The sequence below is a fragment of the Sus scrofa genome, chromosome 17, assembly GCF_000003025.6.
Source record: "Sus scrofa isolate TJ Tabasco breed Duroc chromosome 17, Sscrofa11.1, whole genome shotgun sequence".
Lineage (NCBI taxonomy): Eukaryota > Metazoa > Chordata > Mammalia > Artiodactyla > Suidae > Sus > Sus scrofa.
This window is the reverse complement of record NC_010459.5, coordinates 49,085,320-49,102,967: the sequence shown is the minus strand read 5'-3', so window position 1 is coordinate 49,102,967 and position 17,648 is coordinate 49,085,320. Positions and strand designations below refer to the sequence as shown.

General features: G+C 44.6%; 1 protein-coding gene across 7 annotated transcripts in view; it reads right to left on the bottom strand.

Moving 5' to 3' along the window:
- EYA2 (EYA transcriptional coactivator and phosphatase 2) overlaps positions 1-17,648 on the bottom strand; it is a 313,108-nt gene that overhangs the window by 140,822 nt on the left and 154,638 nt on the right. The gene's annotated exons all lie outside the window — the stretch shown is intronic.

The following is a 17,648-nucleotide window of genomic DNA, read 5'->3' as shown; positions in this document are numbered from 1 at the left end:
CTGCCTGGAACAGAGCTGGTGCTCATGCATGTTTGTTGAGGGAATGACTTTGCCGCACACATAGCCATCCCTCCCCACTGCCTGTGCCTGCTGCTGTGTAAACCAGCGGCTCTCGAGGGCATTGGGGTACCACTAGGAGGGCTTGGAAATGTGTGGGGACACTTTTATTGGAGACACTCGTAGCGTTTAGTGCACAGGTGACAGGAGTGCTAGACATTCTGCAATTCAGGGACTAGCGCAGCAAAATGAAGATTTTGCCAGGTCCTACCTGGCTTCTGAACACCCGACCAGACACTTATCAGGTAAAGACCTGGCTTTAGTGATCTGATCCTACAACACCTGTTTCTGAATATACATTTTATTGGAAAGCAGCCTTCCCCACTCATCGGCAGATCATCTATGCCTGCTTCCCAGCTACAACGGCAGAGTTGCAAGGAACTGGGACAGAGACCCAGGGCCTGAGAAATCTAAAATATTTACTACCTGGCCCTTGTACAAAAGAAGTTTGCTAACTCTTGTCTTAGCACACATTAGTCCATTTTCCCTGTAAATACAAAGAACCTTTTCCCCTGGGTGTTAACATACATTAAACTTTGCAGTAATGCTACTGTACTGTGGTTATTGCAACTGCACCATGGTACCACAGTGTCTTTGACTATTCTTTTTCTTTTTGGCACATGGAGTTCCCAGACCAGATCAGATCCCAGCCACAGTGGTGACCTACTCCGTAGCTATGGCAACACCAGCTCCTTTAACCTACCATGCAGGGCTGGGAATCAAACCTGCATCCTGGCCCTGTAGAGATGCTGCTGATCCTGTTGTGCCACAGTGGGAACTCCTTTTTGATTATTCTTAATCAACTATTTGACAATATTCAATGACACTATGTAGAAAATAGAAAAAAAAAGAGATGGAATGGATGAAACTGCATAGGAAGTCTTATATAAACTTAGTAATTGAGGAGCTTGTGAGAAACTGGCAAAATTCTAAAGATGTGTTAAGAACAGGGAATAAGAAAGTTAGGAACCTTGCATGAGATAATAAAAAGAGAATGAATGGAACATATGATAAAAAGGACAGAAGGAACACAGGTGTTACTTCTATAGAATGCAGGAGGTAAACCTTAAATGGGAAGAGGAATCTCTACACCAACAGATGTCAACCCCAAGTTGGCCACCCACTGGCGACAACCATTCTGGTGCCATTCTGGCCCCAAACACCCTCTGCCCTAGAAATAGGGCCCCAAATCATGGCTGCCCATTAGAGTGGTGGGAGTGTACAGTGTGGCCAGACAGGGTTGCCTGTGCGTGACTCCCGTAGAGCAGGAGTGAGCTGCCTCTCGGCACCTGTCATGGGTTGAGCCCCTTGTTTGGCTTGAACTCTAGTCCTACTGACCCTGCACGCCATCATCGGGAAGGTTGATGGGGCCGAGAGAGAGAGAGGGAGGACACACACAGAACCCAGGATCCAGGCTGTGTGGCTCTTCCATCTCCTTGTACCCGATCCTACACATGTCAACTCCGTCTCTTTCCCTTTATTACCCTGTTTTAAGTCAACTCAATAAATCATGTCATCTGAGCATCTTAATTTGTTCAGTGAGCCTTATCCCTAGGACCTCTGGGATAACATGTCTCTGCAGGCTGTCACTGCTTCAGGGTAATTGCCCAATGACACCACTACTGTCAATAGAAGGGTGGCCATCCTTTGTTTCATTCAGGGTCCACCAAGATTTGTCTACCATAATGCAAGTTCCTGTCACCAGGCAGCCACACTGCTGGTGATATCTGGACTGGCCGGGTAGCCCAGTTTGTCAGCCACAAACTCGTGAGTTTTCCCATGGGTGTATCTGACTATGTCATTATGTTATCTAGTGGGGTCATGCCTGAGCAATTACAAGCAACTACAAGTCCAAAAACAGAGTGTATAGATTATTTTAAAGCAAGGGCATTCTGCTTGACTTTAAAAGATACATATAAGCAGGTCAAGTATGAATTAAATTGTAAGATAATGAAGGGGATTTCTAGGACATTTGTGGTCAAAGGGGGCACTGAGACTGGGAAGCTGGATGGGAACAGCCCTGGTCTCTGGGCTGCTCTCCACTTGTAGGTCCCAAGCGCCTCCCAAGGGAAACTGGGCTGAAAATGAGGCTCTTTCCCTGGGCCTCAGAGAGACCCAGACCAGGAGCCTTCCCTCCCTGATAGTCTGGATGCTGGACAGGGAGCACTCCCAGGGCCCCAGTGCTCCACTAGCCTGCCTCCATCTCCCCATCCTCCAAACACCTCCCATCACACCCCACGTTCAACCTGCCAGCAATTCCACGCTCCAAATACACCCAGAGTCTGACCACTTTGCCCCACCTCCACCTTGACCTGTGAGTCAAGCCTCCACCATCTCTCACCTGAGCTACTGCAGTCCCTTCCTCATTGGTCTCCTGCTTCATTCTTGCCCCTGCAGTGTATTCACTAGATGGTGGCCAGACGGGGTGTGTTAAAGCTAAAACGTAGCATGTCACTCCCCTGCTCAACCGCCACCCCCTGCTCATGTCTGAGACCCACGGCAGATGCCAAAGTTCTCAAACGGCCCACAGGGCCTGCTGGGGCAGCCTCACCCATCCCCGCCCCCTCCTTCGAAGGCCTTTGCTCAGCTGCTTTTCTCCTCCGTGAAGCCTTCCCACTCTATCAGAAAAAACCCTACTCCCCCAGCACGTCCTTCTTTCATTTTTGCCATCATTCTTATTATCACCATCTTGCCTACTGTACATTTTACTTGTTTTTCTTATTACATCTCCTCCCGCAGAATGTCAGCTTGAGAAGAGCAGGCTTTTCATCTGTTTTGCTCTACATGCATTTGTGGCATGAACGGGTGAACTCATTCCACTAGCATCTTGGAGCCCCAGAGATAAAGGACCCCTGAGGGATGTTTGTTGGGCTGGATGCCACCGCTTTCTATGGGCTGGACTATGGGCTCCTGAGGGCAAGAGTTAAGTGCGGAGTCCCCTGTCCTGACATCCCTTCTCCCCAGGGTCTCGGGAGAACAGGGTTAGCACAATGGTGGCCTGGGCGCAGAATCCTGTCTGTAGATGTGCTTTGATTTTGTTTCTGTTTTTTTTTTTTTTTTTCTTTTTGGCATGTGGCATCCTAGGACAAGGATCAGATCCTAGCTGTAGTTATGACCTATGTTGCAGCTGTGGCAACTCTGGATCCTTAACTCACTGTGCTGGGCCAGGGATTGAACCCATATCCTAGTGCTTCAGAGATGCTACCGATCCTCCTGCACCAGAGTGGGGAACTCCTAGATGTGCTTTGTTTTGACCTGCACAGTAGTTCTTTTTAATTTGTTGCCAATAATTTGGTTTTTTTTAATTGGGAAATATAAACTTCTGGATTTTTTTTTTTTTTTTTTGGGATAACTGATCCACTGCATGCAACGAAAAGCTTTAGAGGTGTGGAGCTGCCCCCTTATGTATGGTTCATCATGGTGCCACCCAGGCAGTCCCACACATTGACCCAGTGGGCCAGACACCCGAAGTGTCTTGGACAAAATGACAGGAACAAGCTTGGGTCCGACAGCTGCAGAATCCATCTTGGTCCCACTTCCTAGCACTTTACAGGTGTGATTTTACCTGTATTGAGCCATCATTTGATTATGCTCTATCTCCCCACTCTGGGCTGTGAATTCCATGTGGGCAGATACTTTATCTGTCTTGTTCACAAGGTGTTCTTAGCACCTGGCACAGTGCCTGGTGCAGAGAAGATGCTCCATTAATATCCCCTCAATAATGGCTTTATGAAGGCAACAGCCTTTCCCCTACAAGCTCTCAATTCCACATGCAGACCCTTAGCACAGCTTTTCGTATTTATTATGCCCTCAGTTCTGCAGCTTTGCCTTGAAAATATCTTGCTCCGTGAGGGCAAGAAGAGAAGGAAATGAAGCATCTCCAAAGGAGAAATATAAAAAAAAAATACTCTTCTGCTTTTACATGTCTCAAAAAAATCTACTGTCTTAGTTAGCTGGGACTATCATAACAAAATACCATAGACCTGGAAGCTGGAAGTCTGAGGTCATAGTAACTGGCTGATTTGGTTCCTTTTAAGTTTAATTAGATCCCATCTGCTTATTTTTGTTTTTATTTTCATTACTCTAGGAGGTGGATCACAAAAGATATTGCTGTAATTTATGTCAAAGAGTGTTCTGCCTATGGTTTCCTTGAGGAGTTTTATAGTATCTGGTCTAACATTTAAGTCTTTAATCCATTTTGAGTTTATTTTTTGTGCATGGTGTTAGAGAGTGTTGTAATTTCATTCTTTTACATGTAGCTGTACAGTTTTCCCAGCACCACTTACTGAAGGGACTGTCTTTTCTCCATTGAATATTCTTGCCTCCTTTGTCACAGATTAGTTGACCACATGTGCATAGGCTTATTTCTGAGCTTTCCATCCTGTTCCATTGATCTACAGGTCTGTCTGTATGCCAATCCCATACTGTTTTGATGATTGTAGCTTTGTAGTATAGCTTGAAGTCAGGGAACTTGGTTCCTCCAGTTCCGTTTTTCTTTTGCAAGATAGCTTTAGCTATTTGGGGTCTTTTGCGTTGCTATACAAAATTTAAAATTTAAAAAGTTAAATTTTCTTTTTTTTTTTTTGCTTTTTAGGGCCACACCCACAGCATATGGAAGTTCCTAGGCTAGGGGTCCAATCAGAGCTTTAGCTGCCAGCCTATACCATAGCCACAGCAATGCTATAACTGAACCACATCTGCAACCTACACCACAGATCATGGCAATGCCAGATCCTTAACCCACTGAGCAAGGACAGGGATCGAACCCACATCCTCACAGATACTAGTTGGAATTGTTCCTGCTGAACCACAATGGGAACTCCTAAAATTTTTTTTGAATTGGTTCCTGATGACAGTTCTCTTCCTGGCTTCAGAGGGCCACCTTCTTGATGTCCTCACATGGCCTCTTATCAAAGTGTACAAGAGAAGACAGAAAGTGCTCTCTCTTCTTCATATTGTAAGGACACCAATCCCATCAAAAGGGCCCCACCCTCATGACTTAACCTAACTCTAACTACCTCTGAAAGGCCCCATATCCAAACGCCATCACATCAAGGGTTAGGACTTCAACATATGTACTTTAAGGGGACATGAACATTCAGTCCCTGAAGCCTACTAACTACCCTTACTCAACTCCAGTAGCAACCAGGTTAAAAGCTGGCTTTTAATCATCCCTTAGAGTTGCACTGCCCAGTATGGCAGCCACTAGCCACATGTGTGTGTATGTTATAATTAATTAATATCCAACAAAATTAAAACTTCAGTTCCTCAGTTGCATTAGCCACATTTCAATGCTCAACAGTCCCAGGCAGCTAGTCGCTACCACACTGGACAACACAGACAAGAACGTTTCTATCATCACAGAGAGGTACACAGGCCAGTAGTGCCTCAGCGAACTGTTATTTACCAAGCTCCCTTCTGATCCCAAGGTAACACTCAATCTCTCCAGCTGTTTTCATCTCTCATCTCCAGCAGCTCTTGGAGACGGGGGTGACAAAATCCAATGCGTTATAACAACCAGAGGAAAAGGCAATCCATTCAACCTCGACATGTCCCAAACCCAGAAGACTTCAGCTCAGGCAGGAGCAAACCTGCCAAGGCTCGTGAAGGTGACGAGAAGGTAACCACCAGGGTGGAGGCGCTGCATGGCACAAGAGTGCTGACAGGTATCGGCAAACATCGCCCACTTCATCGTGTGCAGAAGAGTTGCTGATTCACACCAGGAAACCTGACCTCACTCCAGCCACCTGCGGGAATGCCAAGCCTGGCTCCTGTCTTGACCGACACAGCGAGACCAGGCAGACGAAGCCTGCTCCAAACTGGCTGGGCCGGGACAGCCTGAAAATTGCTGCTGCCAAGAAGAAATAGGGAAATATTCTACCTCACCAGGAAGCCACTGGGTTCCAGCTCAGCTATAACCACACCCACCACTCAAGTCCTCTGGGATGCGTCTCACTGATTAAATCAATCAGAGGTGGGGACAAAAAGGGGTGCTCTTTCTGGCCCTCCAAGTCACCACTTGGCTTGTAATTTTCTCCTTCCATTCCTGCTCTCATAACCTGTGGTTAAGAAATAAAGGAACCAGATTGCAAGACAGAGGCATAAAGACCCGCCTTATATATGTCCATCTGCTTCACAAGGTCTTTTAAAGAGAATGTTGAAATCTGTTGCCAATATTGAAAAAACTGAGATTTTACATTAAAATATAGTTTTGAGGATTATCTTGAAAAATGGAAAGCTCTGGTGTCTCTGGGACTCCATTCTAGTGTAGCAGCAATGAGCTGAAGCTGTATAACACCCACCTCCTAGCTTTGAGGGATGGGTGCCCTCCAATCTGCCTCAGCCCCCACCCCTCCCTGTGACACTACACCTGGCTCCTGGTCTCTTTCATTTAGAAGAATCACATCCCAGGCAGTTTAATTCACAGAACTGTAGAATTATTTCAAAAAGAGTAACAATTTGTTTCTGATTGGAGATGGAAACATTCCACCCCAGCGAGCCATTTGTTTTTTGTTTTGTTTGTTGTTTGTTCTCATTGTTCTGACTTTGCTTCTGGGGTTCTTTGCCACACCAAAATGAAAACACCCCCTAAAAAACAACTGTAGTCAAAACTTGTCAATCTTTTCATTGATGGCTTCTGGATTTCTGAGTCACGGTTAGAAAAGCCTTTTCCACTCCAAGGTAATAAAAATTTTGTTCATTCTTGTTCCAGTACTTTTATGGTTTTACTTTTGACATTTAAAATGTTGATCCATTTGGATTTTCTTCTAGTATATAGTAATAGGAGTGGATCTTTTTTCTTTTTCCCAGATGGGTAACCAATTGTTCCAATTCCATTCATTGAATACTCCATTTTTTCCCACTGACTTAAGATGCCTTCTGCCCTATGTTTTGTCTCTTTCTGGACCATACATTCTCCTCTATTAGTCAATTAGTCTATTCAAATACCAGAATCATGCTCTTTAGATGACTGAGGCTTTATAACATGTTTCGATATTGGTATGCCTAGTATCTCACTATTCTTCTTTGGCACAGTTTTTCAAGTCTCATCTCCTAGGTCACAGAAAAGGAAACCTAAATTGATCAAAGATCTGAAAAGACAGCCAACCTTGCAAAAGGCACTTACAAATTAGTACCACACTGAGATACTGTTTTTTTTTTTTCTTTTCATTTGTCAGAGTGGCAAAAACTCCAATAATTAGGCGATACTGGGTTGATGAAACAGGAATGCTCAGGCACTGCTGGTAGGAATTTATTTTTTATTTATTTATGCCTTTTTTTTTTTTTTTGCCATTTCTTGGGCCGCTCCCGCGGCATATGGAGGTTCCCAGGCTAGGGGTCGAATCGGAGCTGTAGCCACTGGCCTACGCCAGAGCCACAGCAAAGCAGGATCTGAGCTGCGTCTGCAACCTACACCACAGCTCACGGCAATGCCCACTGAGCAAGGGCAGGGATTGAACCCGCAACCTCATGGTTCCTAGTCAGATTCATTAACCACTGCGCCATGACAGGAACTCCTGGTAGGAATTTAAATTGATGAGATCCCTATGGAGGATAACTTGGAGATACCTACCAAATTTAAATAGGGACTTTCCCCTTGACCCTTCTGGGAACTTGCCCATCAGATATACTTGCAGAAAAATAAAAAGATACGCATACAGGGTTATTCAGAGCCATGTTGGTGGTAATTGCAAAAGACTGGAAACATGCCATATGGAACTGGCTAACATTTACAGCACATCATTCAATGGAAGAATAGGCATCTGTTCAAAGAATGAGGAAGATTTTCTATATACTGACTTAGAAAGTTCACCAAGACATACAGCTAAATGAAGAAAGCAAAGTGAAAAGAGTCTGTATAGGATGTTACCTATGTTACTATCAAAACAAGAATTACAGCAAGAGTTCTTGCTATAATCTGAGAGGCCATGTGTTGTGCAAAATTGTGCACTAAAATGATGAGGCTTATGGGAAAAAGTAAGGTTGAGGCAGATTGCTCAAAAGCAATGCAACTTACTAACCACAGCATTAACCAAAGCAATAATAATCCCAATAAAAATAATAGCACAGTGAAAAAAATAAGTAAATAAGTACTATATAGAGAAGTGCTACATTAAATATAGGACTTTCCCTTAAAAAGGAGGCGAAGGTGTTTTGATGGAAGGGGGTGTAAGGACGACAGAGGTCTGAAACTATGGAAACAAGGGCAAAAGACACAAAGATTGGAGGAAGCTGCAACATAAGTTCTTCTAAAACAGAGCATGTGGCCACATTGAGGTCAGGGGAAGAATATGGGTCACCAGGGATGGAACCGTATTCCTACAAAGCTTGTTGTCTTTACCCGTGTTATGTATTTTGCACTTATCTTCTGTTACCATATATGCTAGGAAAAAATGCCAATGAACTAAAGTAGCAGTACCTCCAGTTCTGGCCCAGACTGGGTCCCAGGGACTGGATTTACCCTTCCACAGGGAATAGTTTAAAAACTAAATTGCCAAGAAATTAGGTATCAGCTATTGAAAGATAATTATCCGTGAAAGAGAGGAAACAGGTGGTGATCCTTATGATTGTCCTGGTTGGAAAACTTCCAGGGAGGGGGGCACAATTGACACCCAGCAGTCTCTCTGGATTGAGGAGATGGAGCTGCAAGTCCAGGGTGGGCAATGTGGTTAGAATTCGCAGAGCAGGAGATCTGAAAAGAGAGAACTGCCCTGAGGGAGTGCCCTGGAGATTTGCAGAGCTCCCAGTGAGAGTCCACTTGCATACTGACCAGCACATGCCTGTGAAGACATTATTCAAGGTTGGGAGAAAACCATTCAAAAAGAATAGAAGGAACAACCTTTAGAGCTCATAACACAGTTGGGAATAGTTCCTGTTCCCACCAGCCTATAATCTATGGGGCACTGGGTGGGATACTCCAAAAGGCTCGCCTCAGTACTGGAAAAGTTTGTTAGGTAGAGGCAGCTCTAGACCAGATGCTACTCTGCTCCCCCAACAAAGCTTAAAGCAAGACTTCAAAGTCTGAAACTAACTACTTCCATGTAACAACTGCATGCCAGAGTAGAGCTCAAGATTATTTACAGAAATGGAAAAATATCCAGCACCCAACAAGGCAAAATTCACAATGTCTAACATCCAATCGAAACCTATCAAACCGGAGTACCTGTGGTGGCTCAGTGGAAACGATTCTGACTAGTATCCGTGAGGATGGAGGTTCGATCCCTGGCCTCACTCAGTGGGTTAAGGATCCGGCATTGCTATGAGCTGTGGTGTAGGTCACAGATGCAGTGTGGATCTGGCATTGCTGTGGCTGTGGTGTAGGCAGGCAGCTGTAGCTCTGATTTGACCTCTAGCCCAGGAACCATATGCCACGGGTATGGCCCTGAAAAAACGACAACAAAAAACAAACAAAAAACTTATCAAGCATGCAAAGGGAAAATGTTAGCCTACAATGAAGAGAAAAATCAATGAAAACCTCCAAATGACACAGATGATAGAACTAATAGACAAGGACATTAAAACAGTATGGTAACTATATTCTGTCTATTCAAGAAGCCAGAGGAAATGCTGGATGCTAGATGTGTTAAGTAGAGAAAAGAAAGATAAAAAAGACCCAAATCAAACTTCTAGAGATGAAAACTATACGTAAGATTAAAAAAAAAAATGACTGGAGTGTAATTAAAGAAGAAGAAATAAGATAGTGCAGAAAAAAGATTAGTGAACTTGAAGACATGGGTTGGGGAATATTTGAATAATGGCCAAAAATTCCCCAGATTTGATAAAAATGATAAGCTCACTAAGCTAAGGAGCTCAATGAACACAAAGCACCAGAATCATAAAGACTACACCAAGGCCCATCAAAATCAAATTGCTTAAAACCAGTGATAAGGAGAAAATCTTAAAACAAACGAACCAACACACCTTTGGAGTTATACTGACATCATTTCCTTGTTTATGAATCACATATGAGTTAATTTCTTGTCATAGAAATATGCAATATAGGAGTTCCTGTCGTGGCTCAGTGGTTAATGAATCTGACTAGGAACCATGAGGTTGCAGGTTTCCTCCCTGCCCTTGCTCAGTGGGTTGAGGATCTGGCAGTGCCCTGAGCTGTGGTGTAGGTTGCAGACACTGCTCGGATCCTGCGTTGTTGTGGCTCTGGCGTAGGCTCATGGCTACAGCTCTGATTGGACCCCTAGCCTGGGAACCTCCATATGCTGCAGGTGTGGCCCTAGAAATGGCAAAAAGACAAAAAAAAAAAAAAAAAAAAAAAAAAGAGAGAGAGAGAGAGAGAAATATGCAATATAATAGACTATTCATGTTTGTTAGCATTTTCAAAAGGAAATTCTGGATGGGTTCACAAGAACCTAGTACAATCCTCTAGGTGGGGATTTGGAAACTGAGTGGACGTTAGATGAAGGTGGGATAGAGATTTCTGGAGATATTTAAAGTAGATAAATGCATAACTTGCTCAAAAATGAATGTAAAGGAATAACTTTTTTTCTTATTACAAAAGGAAATGTATTAGCAGATAGGGAATTAGGAAATGATGGCTAACGGGCATGGAATTTCCTTTTTTTTTTTGTTTTTTTGTTTTTTTGCCATTTCTAGGGCCACACCTGCGGCATATGGAGGTTCCCAGGCTAGGGGTCTAATCGGAGCTGTAGCTGCCAGCCTACGCCAGAGCCACAGCAACGTGGGATCTGAGCCGCGTCTGCAACCTACACCACAGCTCATGGCAACGCTGGATCCTTAACCCACTGAGCAAGGGCAGGGATCAAACCCGCAACCTCATGGTTCCTAGTTGGATTTGTCAACCACTGCGCCACGATGGGAACTCCGGAATTTCTTTTCAAGTGATGAAAAGGTTGTGGGGTTAGAGAGTAGCAATGGTTGCACACTTTGTGAATACAGTGAAATCACTGAATTATACTCTTTATTTTTTATTTTTGGCTTTGCCCTTGGCATGTCCAAGTTCCCGGGCCACGGATCAAACCTGTGCCACAGCAGCAAACTGAGCCACAGCAGTGTTGTATCCTTAACCCACTGGGCCACTGGGTGACTCCCTGAATTGTACACTTTCAAAGGATGAATTTCGTGATATGTTAATTAATTTCATAAAAAAATACAGAAAAAAGGAATGCCTGCATGTCCATCATTTAAAAAAATTAGATTAAACCCATGCACCTACAGCCAGCTAATCTATGACAAAGGAGGCAAGAATATACAATGGAGAAAGGACAGCTTGTTCAGTAAGTGGTGCTGGGAAAACTGGACAGCCACATGGAAAAGAATGAAATTAGAACACTCCCTAACACCAAACACAAAAAGAAACTCAAAATGGATTAAAGACCTAGATATAAGACCAGACACTATAAAACTCTTAGAGGAAAACATAGGCCAAACCCTCTCTGACATAAAGGACAGCAACATCTTCTCAGATCCACCTCTTAAGAGTATTGACAATAAAAACAAAAATAAACAAATGGGACCTAATGAAACCTAAATGTTTCTGCACAGCAAAGGAAACCCAAAATAAAACGAAAAGACAACCCACAGAATGGGAGAAAATCTTTGCAAGTGAATCAACTGACAAGGGATTAATCTCCAACATTTATAAACACCTTCTGCAGCTCCATACCAAAAAAACAAACAACCCCATCAAAAAATGGGCAGAAGATCTAAACAGACAGTTCTCCAAAGGACATACAGATGGCCAAAAAACACATGAAAAGATGTTCAACATCACTCATTAGTAGAGAAATGCAAATCAAAACCACCATGAGGTACCACCTTACACCAGCCAGAATGGCCATCATCAAAAAGTCTACAAACAATAAGTGCTGGAGAGGGTGTGGAGAAAAAGGAACCCTAGTACACTGTTGGTGGGATTGTAAATTGGTGCAACCACTGTGGAAAGCAGTATGGAGATGCCTCAGAAAACTAAAAATAGAACTACCATTAGATGCAGTAATTCCACTCCTGGGCATCTATCCAGAGAAAACCACGACTCGCAAAGACACATGTACTCTGATGTTCAGTGCAGCACTATTTGCAATAGCCAAGACAGGGAAACAACCTAAATGTCCATCGACAGAGGAGTGGATCCAGAAGATGTGGTACATATACACAATGGAATATTACTCAGCCATTAAAAAGAACAAAATACTGGCATTTTTAGCAACATGGATGGACCTAGATAGAAACTATCATGCTAAGTGAAGTCAGCCAAACAATGAGACACCAAAACCAAATGCTTTCACTGACATGTGGAATCTGAAAAAAGGACAGACTGAACTTCTTTGTGGAACAGATGCTGACTCACAGACATTGAAAAACTCATGGTCTCTGGAGGAGACAGTTTGGGGGGTGGGGGGATGTGCTTGGGTTATGGGATGGAAATCCTGTGAAATTGGATTGTTACAATCATTATACAACTACCGATGTGATAAATTCGAGTAATAAAAAAATAAAACAATTAGAGACTCAAAGAATTTTAACATAGGAAGGAGCCTAATGGTCATGACATCCAGGGCTTCCCAGTGAGCCAGAACATTAGTTTGGGGAGAGGTTTCCCTGTTCAGATCTACCTGGGCAAACTGCCTACTGAATTCCACTCTTGGAGAGTCACGAAGGTGCATCAGTCAGCAAAGGCTTTGAAGAGTCCTGCAGTGAAAATAATCTATTAAACTTTGTGCTGCACACCATGTACCAAATGCATTTGATATACTTGACAACGACTTTCCCTGACCTCTTTATTTTTTTCAGCAAGTCTTTGTGAAACAAGGAGCATGAAAGTTTGTCCAAAGTCACACACCTCTCTGGTGTTACAGAGATGCTGCATTTCATGAATCCAGCACAAATGGACCTTGGAGGTCTTGGGCTGAGATCCTTGGCTTAGACCCTTCTGCTGGACTTTTAATTTTCCTATACATCCTTGAGCCACACATTTCCACGTTGCTCCTAAACTGCTCATGTTGGGTTCTGAGCTCCATATGAACGCTCCCTGGCCTTTGGTAAGTACAAAAGGGCTTCCCATAGAAGAAGGAGTTCCCACTGTTTTTAAGACCCCCCCTTTAATGCAGATTTCATCAGAAGACCTGCTGATGCAGACATGATGGGCTCAGTCGTCTCAAATGGGTTTTCCTCTTTTCTCTCACCACAACTACCTCCTGACACAGAGAGTCTAGGAAAGAGAAGAGGGTTTGAGAAGAGCCTAAAACCGTCAGATCTGTAATTAGGATAAGAGTAACATTTGATGTTCATAGAGCACTTAGGTTATGCAAGGTGCTGTTCTAAAGACTTCACACACATTAACTCATTTAAGTATCGCAGCATTCCATGCGTAGGTCGTTTTCCCATCCCCATTTGATGGGAGAAGAAACTGAGGTGATAGAAGTAACAGTTTAAGGTCATGGGGGTACAGGGATTACATCACTGGGAAGTTAACTCAGCCTGACTTAAGAGTTATTGCTTTCAGCTATCCTATCACAAAAGCAACGAGAAAAATAGTAATGGACCTCATTGAATGTGCCCATGAAACTCCCTCTAGTCTCCCAGAAGCCCTACGGGGTCATCAATTGCTATGATGCCAGTTCCATGGGTGAGGAAACCGAATCTGAGCACCTCACCTGGGTCATGCCATCAGGCAGAGCAGTAACTACAGCCTGGGTCCAGGGCGCTTCACCTCTGGCACCAGCAAGTTCATTTTTTTTTTCTATTTTTAAATGGCTACACCCACGCGGCATGTGGAATTTTCCCAGCCAGGGACTGAATCTGAGCAGCAGCTGCGGCAAGGCCAGATCTTTTAACCCACAGGGCTGGGCCAGGGATGGAAGCTGAGCATCTGCAGTGACCTGAGCCTCTGCAGTCAAAAAGTCAAATTCTTTTCTCTCTCCCACTAGGGCCGCACCTGTGGCATATGGAGGTTCCCAGGCTAGGCGTTGAATCGGAGTGATAGCTACTGGCCTATGTATACCACAGCCACAACAATGCCAGATCTGAGTCACATCTGTGACCTATACCACAGCTCACGTCAACACTGGATCCTTAACCCACTGAGAGAGGCCAGGGATCAAACCGGCATCCTCATGGATCCTAGTTGGGTTTGTTACCACCGAGCCACAACAGGAACTCCCAGCAGTCGAATTCTTAACCCACTGTGCCACAGCGGGAACTCCCCAGCAAGCTCTTACAGTGTATACTCTTGAGATGTTTTTTACTCTTCTCTTTTTAATCTACGTGGTCATTTCTGTCACTTCTCCTGCAGTGTTTTAGCAGGAGAAGGCAACAATGGAACAACAACAACAAAATCAAACCCATGAGAAATACATCTCAGCTACAAAAACCCATGTGAACATAAAAAGAAAACAAGCAACGATGCAAAGATTGAAGGAGTGCTGTGAACTTTTTTGTGTTTATTGTACATGTGGTGAAAGGGCAGCACTATCCAAGCAGATACAGATCTCTAACCAGGGCTGGGGGGGGGGCAAAGTTTCTAGAAGCTTCTGAGATCAGGTTGTTGAAGAACTAGGGGGAGGTCCTGGCTTCCCTACTGCTTCCTTTGTGACCCTACACAAACCCCTCTGCTGCAATGCCCCAGTTTACGTGTCCGTAAATGATAGGGTGCTCCCTGCTTAGGCTCTTTTTGCTTTTACTAAGTTATGATTTTAATTCTTATAAAGAAAAGAGATTCAGCCCATATTCTGAATATGGACCAGTTTTATCCCACCTTGGTGCTTTCAAGGCCTAAAACCTTGTCTCAAGCTCCCTTTTCATCCCCTTCTTCATCCAAAAAAATTAAGCTCAACCAACGTCTTCCATGTTCTGAAACACAGAGTCACTGGAGAGTTTACTTCTCCTCTGGAACAACTTGAAAAAAAAAGTTAATAGGAAGCACATGGGCATAGTGTGTGAGCCTCCTGTGTGTTTTCGTTTGAAAAAAAAAAAAAAAAACTTAAGGGGGAATATGACAGGCTTGCAAAATGCCTGGGCTGCGTCAAGGGCAGTTTATGGCCATTAGCATTAGACTGGAGGCAGTTAATTGGGACAAAGTCCAGCTGGCATCTGGGCCATGAAGACGATAAGAAAGTAAGCTGGATTATTCCCATGGTCGGGTGGGAACAGAGCGGGAGATGTTTTTCCATTTGTGGGGGGCTGAGGGGATGTAGGTGGGGTGGGGGTAGGGTCTAAGGCTAGGGCTTGTCCATGGAGGATCATCTTCTAGATGGATCTACGGGCGTATGGAGGGCAGGGTGGTGGTGGGATTACGTGCCTGGGCTCAGCAGTGCAAATGCCTGGGTTCAAATCTCACTGCCATGGCCATGTGACCTTGGGCAAGCTACTTTATCACCTTGTACCTCAGTTTTTCCACCTGTAAGATGGGGAGAATGACAAAACCTCCATCATAGGGAGGGTTAAGGGGAAAGGTGGATAGGCAGGGCTAGGATGGTATCTGGAGTCCTGAAGGAGCCAGGAAACAGCACTTGGAGGAAAGAGCACAAGTCACTCCCCTCTCTGAACCTCACCTTCATCCCTGTAAAGAAGAGCTGGCGGGGCCCACCTCACGTGGTTGCTATAAGGACCAGAGAAGTAAAATATATTCTCTCTGTCTCAGTCCAGGAAGGGGTCCTGCTTCACTTCCAGCCTCATCTCCCCTACTCACCACACCCAGATTTGAGTCTCCTTTAGAGTCTTTCAATGCCACAAGCCTCTTCCTGCCTCCCAGCCCTTGCTGGTCCCTCTGCCTGGGCTGTGTCATCTCCGGCTACGCACAGGGCTGGCTCCCGTCCGTCACTCAGTCTCCCTAACCTCCAGGGTCATGTCTCTTACCACTCCCTTCATCACTGTCCATCACACCAGCCTGTTTTTGTCCTTCACATGATTAAGCCCAATCTATACAGATCTATTTATTTAATTGATTGTTTTGTCTGTCCCTCTCCATGAGGGAATTGCCTTTGTTGCCTGCTGTGTCCTTGGTGCCTGAAAGTGCCTCCAAAATACACAATGAATGCATGAAAGGATGGGGCCCCAAGCCTATACAACCCAACTCGCTAATCACATGGGGCAGAGGGATATCTCAGAATATATGGGGAGGGTGGACCTATGGTATTAGCTGTTCAATCTCTGTAGCCTTAGAAGCCCCAAGGCAGTACATTTTGTTTTTACTAGAAGAGCTGGAAAAAACTGGTTGAGACTGATCCAAATGCAAGGTCAAGTACAGTGTCTTCACTGTATTACTGTACTTGAAGGATTGCTGTATCCTGATAATCTTATCAGGATTGGTGCCACAATGCACTCCCCACTTGAAGATGGGTCCCAGCAGCTTATACCCTTCAGTGGGACTCAGAAAGGCTACCACTGGGAGACAGAGGTGACAGCAGAATCAGAGGAGGCAGGAGGTACCATGGCTAAGAGCAGTCTTCGAGTGAGGTGGGATGTTGGGAATCTACCAGACCCCTAAGAGATTTGATGCCGCCTGTTTTCCACCGCACTTGCAATCAAAATTAAACTCCTTGCCCTGAGGCTGGGCAGATCAGGCCGTAATCCCTCATGGGAATAATACCAGCATCAACACTCAGAGCATCATGAAGTTGTACGGTCAATGTTAGCAGATGGTGTCGTCAACAAACTCTGTTGCAGATTTTCACACGGAAGCTCTTCCAAGGGCTGGGCATTAACGCTCATCAACCCTTTCTCTTATATTCCCCTAAGATCATTTGCTGTCTCTTCCTAAATGGCTGCCCTTGACATCCACTTAAATTGTTTCCTTAATTAAAAAGATAAAGTGACAATACGCACGATTTTTTTATTTAAAGAAAAGGGGCATCATTCATTAGGCGCCTACTATCTTGTCATTACCCTTTCAGTTTTGCATATTACTTTTCAGATTTTGGTGGTCATTTTTTTTTTTTATTTTCCCACTGTACAGCAAGGGGGTCAGGTTATCCTTACATGTATACATTGCAATTACAGTTTTTCCCCCACCCTTTCTTCTGTTGCAACATGAGTATCTAGACATAGTTCTCTTGGTGGTCACTTTTAACAGTTTTCATGAAAAAAAAAAAAAAGAGCCACCAGGGTGGGGATCCCCAAAATTACTGCCACCAGCCCTCTGCTCCATGCATCAGTTCCAACATACTACCCATGGGGCACCAGAAAAGAGAAGGGAGCCTTTGGATGGTGGTAGAGTGGAGGTGGGCACAGGAGAAGCCAGGAGGCCAGTTTCTTAGGGCGTGTGGGGTGGGAGTTAGACACTGAAGTTTCTTCCCTTTCTAAGGCTCCCCGGTGAAGATGCAGAGCCCAGAACCTCCTGCCAAGAATAACAACTCCATTATTGCACGTCCAGTATCCCCAACACCCGGCATTCCTCTGAGTCTACCATGGACTTGCTTGGCCTGTTACACTTAAAATCGAAGCCAGTGCCCTCCCACAGCCCTCAAACCCCTGTATGACTCGGTCCCAATCTCTCCCCAAGTTGCTCTCTTCCAACATCCCCGTGACCCTGCTCCCGCCTCACTGACCTCTATTCCAGGCCTCAAACACAATAAGATACCTCCCTCCATACAGCTTTTACACCAGCGTTTCCCTCT